We start from the raw sequence: 7,500 nt of genomic DNA on the forward strand, positions 1-7,500 counted from the left end.
CTCAGCGCCTCTGAACAGGGTTATGATATTATCCTCTTTGGGGTATACTATACTATAGATGTCCGTAGATCTTGTTTCGGCTCCGTTATTCCATAGATTCTTTACCTGGGGGTTGTGTCCCCCATGGGGGTCGTTTGGGGGTTCCCGGGGGTCATGAAGGGGTCATAAATAACATATCAAGTTGTTGAGCCCATTTTTAGGAACCTAACAAAGGTACATACCACACACAGTAATTTGTACACCATCGGTGTTTTGTACACCACACACTCACACCATCGGTGAAGAGCTTATCAAGCGATGCCTTCTCAGAGCAGCGAAGTTGGTGCTGGGGGAACAGCAGTCAAAGAAGTTCAGGCGGATTTCCCTTTCGAATGACACAGTCAAACTAGTCGAATCTCGGATATGAGTAATGATATTCTGCTGCAAGTAGTGAGCGCTGTGAAGAGCAGTCCAGTGTTTTCACTACAACTGGACGAGTCTACAGATGTTGCGTCATGTTCCTAACTGCTAGTCTACGTTCGTTACCTCGACGGAGAAGCCAATGAAGGAGGAGTACCTGTTCTCGGAGCCATTGGCCACTACCACTCGGGGAGAAGATGTGTTCAGAATGCTGGAAGCCTTCCTCATCAAGCATGAGCTTGGCTGGGAACGACTTGTCGGGGTGTGTACAGATGGGGCACCTTCCATGGTCGGATGCACATCCGGCTTCAAAGCCTTCGTGAAGGATGTCACTCCCCATGTCTCCTTCACCCATTGCATGATACATCGCCGTGCTTTAGCGATGAAGACTCTCCCTCCTGGTCTTTGAGAAGTGCTTTCAGATGTGGGAGCGCAACAAACTCAAGAATCTTCAAAGCGATGTGTGAAGAAATGGACGCCGATTTCACTGTTCTGATATTCCGCACAGAGGTGCGCTCGCTTTCGGGTGGTAAAGTTCTCAATCGTGCGATTCAACTTCGAGAGGACATAGCGCTCTTCTTGGAGAGAGGGTGTACCGAGAAGGAGAATCAACTTCGTGAAAAAGATGCAGGATGAACTGTTCGTGATGAAGGTCGCTTACTTGGCTGACTTCTTCACCGAGTTGAATTCCTTGAACCTGTTACTTCAAGGAAACCTCCTAATGCTACACCACGCGGCTCATGACAAAGTGGCAGCGTTCAGGAGGAAGATTCACCTTTACCAGAGAAGAGTCCAGGTCGGTGACACGACTATCTTCCCTGAGATGACGACTCTCCCGGATGCTGCGCCAGATGCTGAATGCCACTTCCACGAGGAGATCTCAACCGACCTTCTGTCAATTAAGTGAAGCCATCGAACGTTACTTCCCCGGACTGGACGACCGTTCTCGTGATGAGTGGATCGTCCGACCCTTTTCCGGTGAAGACGGTGCCATCAGCGATACCGACGTGGCTGCGAAGGTTGAATTTTACCGAATTCGTGAAGATGCACAGCTCAAGAGTGACTTCATGGAACAAGAGCTCGCCACGTTTTGGCTGAAAGTGAAGGACTGCCCTGTTCTTTCGAAGAGGGCCCTAACCCTATTGGTTCAGTCCCCCTCAACCTATCGCTGTGAGGCTGGATTCTCAACCATGGTAACTCTGAAAACGAAGGCACGCAATAGACTTGTGATCGACGCTGACATGAGGTGCTGTCTGTCGAGCATTCGTCCTTGTTTTGATCGCCCGATGGCTGCGGAGCAATTTCAGCCATCCCATTGACTGAGTATTGGCAGACATGTTTTAATAATTCGGGCTGTTTTTTTTCAATTTTTATTTCGGGGGTCACGGTACTGACCAAGAATGTCTGATGGGGTCTTGGGGCCAAAAAGGTTAAGAGCCACTGCGTTATTCTGTGGTGGACGAGATAAGCAGAGCATGCCTCAAGGATGTCGGGATTCCTCCATATTTCTTTCAGGTCGGTGTTAAACGGCGGTGGCGACTCTTTAAAAAGCGAATCATAAGTGTTTGTCCTTTATAATATTTTAAACCTCTTCTTCTCCCTCCTCTTCGCTCCACGAAACGCCATGATAAGCTATTTATACGCATCCCCTCGGGGAGAGGGTATATTATTGGTATTAATATTGTTTTGCCATAACATTAATATTGTGCTATTATCATTGATGTTATTTTTAATTTTTTTTAGGAGAAGCGGCCTTTGTAGAACACCACTGTCTTAAAACGGTCCAGTGTCCAAATCCCGCTTTACCTTCTGGGCAAATTAAACTCCCCAGATAAGGACTGTGCTTACGAACGTGCCACCTTGATCAAGATATAGCCGAGCGTTACCATAGGTGGGCAAGTTGACTAATGACTCCCCTTGTTAGAATTGTGGGGCCAAACTCTGTGTTACACCTACGTCCAACCAATGGAAGCGGACATTCGAACAGTTTGGAAAAGGTTTATAATGATTGAGAAAAAAGTACGTACATACAAGCAGTTTCACAATCAAAAAATACTTGTATTAAGCACATAAGCTCCCTCTTAGCGAGTCACTTATGACAGATATGAACAGGCACCACAGGCACTCTGGGAAACACGAGGAGAAAGAGGGATAGAGATAGGAGAGAAGAAACCCGGGCTTATTGGCGACCTCTTGATCACCCGCACGTAAGCCGGCGGGCTCATGTGGGTCCAAATGTGGCAGAGGGAGGTGGAATGTAACGTTCTTTGAGAAGTGTGAAGCGTGAACGCATGTGGCGTTGGATTAAATGGAGTGAGATGCGACAATCAGTGAGCCTTGAAAAGGACAGTTGGAGCTTTCGTCGATTGCTCGTGCATCCAAAGGGTATAAGGCAGAGTAGAGACGGCAAGAGAAAGTTTGTGTGAGTAATTGTTTTTGATGACACACCTGGGAACTCTCTGCTGGATCTGCCCTTCAGACTGGCACTGGACCTCACTCGCCCTCGCTTGTCCTCCAGGTGCCGGCTTGTTCTCCCGACACCAGCTCATTTCGTCTCTCATTGCCAGGCCCACTTTGTTCTGGACTCTGGTTCAGACTTTTATAAGCTGCGTACTGCTCCCTACCACATCCGGACGTCGCTTGATCTGCTTGCTTTCCTATTTTAACCGGCACAACTGGTGACAACCATTGACCTCCATGGACTCAATGACACCTGCATCAAGCATCTTTTTATAGCTGTTCATCAGTTTCCTTGCTCTTGCTCCAGGAGAACCGTCGGGCAGGCTGACGAATACGCCAGGCCGCACCGGTGTTGGTCGGATATTTCACCCGGCCCATGTGTCCAATGTCCTCGTCAGATAAAGAAAAGATATTGAAATGATGATTGATTAATTTATGTAAGGCCTCTCGCTGACCCTCGAAATCTATGCTAATTCATGTCTCGCAAATGGAATCGGGCCAATTCCTATCGATCTCTCGAGACTCCCTCTGGAGTCGGTCTGGCTGGATGTTTTCATCTTTCACCTCCACAATGTTTGTCACTGGGTTACAGCCTGCTACCGACATAGTATGTGGTTCTGTACCAAGGTTAAATACTCTTACTGCCAGAACGGGGCCTGTGGTGTTCACAAGAGTGCAGCCCATGACTAAATCCTGGATTTTCTGTCCCGCCAGTGGTTACACCAGGCCAGAGGGCACCTGCCAGGTCGAGGTGAGCCTGCCATTGCACCGGGACTATTGCCTCGGTACCCAAAGGAATGATCACGGGATCTGGAGTCTCGAGCTCCACCTTCTCATCGTTGCTCACGCCCCCGAATGGCAGCGCTTTCACCACTGTCTGTCTGTCTGTTTGATTGTTTATGTGCAGGATATCTCAAAAAGGTTGTGGGCAGCTTGGGTGCCTGACTAGGACGAACTGATTAGATTTTGTTGAAGAGCCGGATCTAGATTCAGCCACTAGAATTTTAATACCATTCTTCATCATTGAGAGATCGAGCCAAAAACGATATCTAGCACGATTTCTCAAAAACGTTATGTACCGGTTCGGAAAAAACTTGGTGGACACGTTGGGAGTGTGACAAGGACGAATTGGTTCGATTTTGGTGAAGATTACGCGACAAATTTAGCTTTTCAAGTGATTCTTCACCATTGAAAGATGGAGCTAAAAATGATATATAGTATGATATTTCAAAAATTTTAACGGGCCTGATATGTTCTCATGGATCAGGCATTGCGCGGCGGAGGTATGCGCTCCACCGAGTGCCCTTCTAGTTTATTCTGTGACTATTAAGACACACAAGTCTGTACAGCATCCATCATGAATATCGCAACTTGAACTATGAGTAATAGAAGGATCTAGATTCTAGGGCTTTCAGTACAGAGGAACAGGAATGACAATCTCTGACATTCATCCCCTCTGAGAAAAAAAACTGGTAGCCCCTACAGATCTTGGCGATCAGGGGGGTTTTCTCTTGTACTAAGATCTGCGCAATCGAGGCGCATCAGGAGCATTCTTCGGAGTACTTCCAACATCTGTGAATGCCAGCAGAATCTTCATGACCAGTCATGAACTGATTGTGTGGTAGAACCTCCCTGGTTGCGTGCGTAACCAGTCCAGGTGGTTTATGGACAGGGTTTTGGACTTCACCGTGTGGTGATAGGTCACACAAAGTCACTGGATCCATTACAATCAGCATGTAGCGGTTGGCCATTTGTGATGGTTAGGGCCCCTTGAAATCCACACCGAGTCTTTCAAAGGGGTGGGTAGCTTTTATCAAGTGTGACTGCTGCGGTCGATGGAATCTCGGTTTGCACTCGGCACACACTGGACAGGAGGCCGATACCTTCTTCACATCCTCACCGGAGAACGGAAGTTTCCCAGTTCTTACGAAATGTACCATCCTTGTGATGCCGGGGTGGCAGGGAGAACTGTATAGTTCCATCAAGATATCTGGACTGATTTCCGAGCAGTATGCTGTCGATAATGTGTCTGCCACTATGTTCTCGCTCCCAGGTCGGAACTGTATGTAATGTCATAGATTGTCGTTCCGGGTCTTCTGACTGTAAGCCCTCGATCCTTCTATTTCCCATAGTTCGTTGCGATATTCAAGATGGATGCTGCACAGACTTGTGTGTCGAACTTGCCTGTAACAACATAGGTCATTGAAAGATCTCTGGCTTACAGTACAGAGGACCTGGAATAATTAATCTGTGACACATACTAAAGGAACTCCAAAGGAGTGCAGGAGTGAAAATTGCGTGTTTGGGTTAATTTAAACACCCGTTTTGAAATAAAATAGTTCCGCCAGTCCTGAAGCTCACCTGGATCAGGAGCAACAGCCTCTAAAACCCCCTGCAGACCCTCTTAATCCTTGAATTTTTTAATGCTGTGAACAAACTTTGGTACATCAAGGTTGATGATGAAGGTTGTGGTCAAGTTTCATTGAAATTCTGTGTGTAATTCGGAGAAGAGAGCAAATACCAATTTTTTTTGGGGGGGGGGGTTAAAAAAAACCACATAAACCCCCTTAATGAGTGCAGATTTTGTAAGGTTGATGCACTTAATGGTACATCATAGGTGATAAATGTTGTGGTCAAGTTTCATCAAAATCATGTGTGGTTTCGGAGAAGAGAGCAAATACCTATTTTGGGGGAGGGGTCAAACACCCCCTCGACCCCCATGAGCGCAGATTTTGATGTGGTCAATATACCTTCGTTAGGCACGAGATATGAAGCTTGTGGCCAAGTTTCATCAAAATTGTGTGTTTGGTTCAAGCGATAATGACTGAAGTGTTTACGGACTCACAGACTGACTCACTCACCTACGGACTCTGCTCGATCGCATAAGCTCACCTGACTAAGGTCCAGGTAAGCTAATAATTAACGACCTTATTTAATTATCCTTTATCAAGGTTCATCCTTGGTCAGCCTCATCTCCCTCGCTGGGGTCTTAATTCACCATTTGTTTGACCTGCCTAACAATACCTTGACATGGAACAGGCAATACCAGTTTCTTAACGCTAATATATTTTTTCACTTTCCTCATTTATATCATCGATTGCCTGATTATCATACCTATGAATCGCTGGATACATTGTGTGTAGTTGGCTTATACGCTGGCTTATACTCCAGCGTTCGTAACTTTATTTCATTTCCGCACATGCCATAACCTCGAGAATCTCTTAAACTAAGCCAAATTACAAAATTTAAACTCCAGAATTGAACTTCGCAACAGTTCCGACTGCTAAAAAAAAGTGTTAATTTGTCCAATTGAGACATTGCTTAACATTCTGGGCGTCTCTGGGAGGTGATTAATATGATGGATCGGTGATTGCTCATTGCTTGCAAAGCCCGCCGTTCCTTATCAAGCGTTTCGTTGGAGTGCTTGCTTGAGTGCTTAAGCCACTTGGTCACACTGCAAGCCACACTGTTCCTCTGCACTGTCCATCTGCACGACCACCTGCCTGTGTTGTGCTCCGCAGTGTCGTTCCTTATCCTCGGTTACATGGAAGGAAGGAATCGATGAGATGAAGAGAATGGATGGATGGAGTGAAGAGATGGATGAAGGGATGAAGGAATGGAGGGAAGGGATGGATGGAGGGAAGGGATGGATATGATTAGATGGATGGGTTGGAGGATTGGGATGGAGGGAAGGGATGAATGGGATGGAGGGAAGGGTTGGATGGATGGACCAAACCGACTTCCCCTCCCCCACTTCATCACTCTCCCTCCCCCTCTTCCCCCTTTCTTGCTCCCTCACCCCTCCTCGCTCCTTCTTCCTCCTCTCTCTACCCATCCACCTCTTCACTCCTCCCTCCCCGCTCACGCTCTATTAATAATCCTGTCAGCCAGCGACAAATTTTATTTGCTTGTAATACAAAATGCAAACTGAGGATTATGAGGTGGGGTTGACTCAACCTGTCATCCTTCTGAGATCGGCATAATAACACCAGCTTGCTGGGATGATTGAGCCATCCGAGTATCCTGTGTCGGAGTGGCGACCCGTCCAGAATTGTGCCCAATAGCCCAGGAGACTGCTTCGGCAGCACCGACGCTCCGCACAGAGTATGGTCCCAATGGATGGATGGAGGACTTACCCACTCATCCATCTCACCACCTGTTCATTCATCCACCCCCAACTATCCAGCCATTATCTCTCCAACAACAGACACAGCCGTCCATCCATCCACCGACCCGCTCAAGCTTCCAGCCACTCAACCACCACAACTCACCTGCTCTACACCTCGCTATGTCGATTGGGCGTCCGCACCAAGCTCGGCATAGACATGGTGAGCCGGATGAGGATGGATCACCTGCTCTACACCTCGCTATGTCGATTGGGCATCCGCACCAAGCTCGGCATAGACATTGTGAGCCGGATGAGGACGGATCACCTGCTCTACACCTCGCTATATCGATTGGGCGTCCGCACCAAGCTCAGCATAGACATGGTGAGCCGGGGGTAGTCCCGCGCTCTCCAGGTCCCCTAAGGAGGGATGAACCAACCCAGGCTGGTAACGGAGCAGGTCAAAGTCCCTGTGTTGATCGGTGGTGGTACAGCACCCATGAATAGAAGGTGTAGGGCAGCCCGGTATCATGGCG

The 7,500-nt window shown here is 47.7% G+C and overlaps 2 pseudogenes; both read left to right on the forward strand.

The window, feature by feature from the left end:
• LOC147023927 (protein FAM200C-like) overlaps positions 1-7,364 on the forward strand; it is a 7,945-nt pseudogene extending 581 nt beyond the window's left edge.
• The window catches only part of LOC147023928 (signal recognition particle RNA), a 324-nt pseudogene continuing 15 nt past the window's right edge, over positions 7,192-7,500 (forward strand).

This window comes from Eptatretus burgeri, chromosome 7 (assembly GCF_056783735.1).
Source record: "Eptatretus burgeri isolate ZD-2024b chromosome 7, Ebu_testis_v1, whole genome shotgun sequence".
Taxonomy (NCBI): domain Eukaryota; kingdom Metazoa; phylum Chordata; class Myxini; order Myxiniformes; family Myxinidae; genus Eptatretus; species Eptatretus burgeri.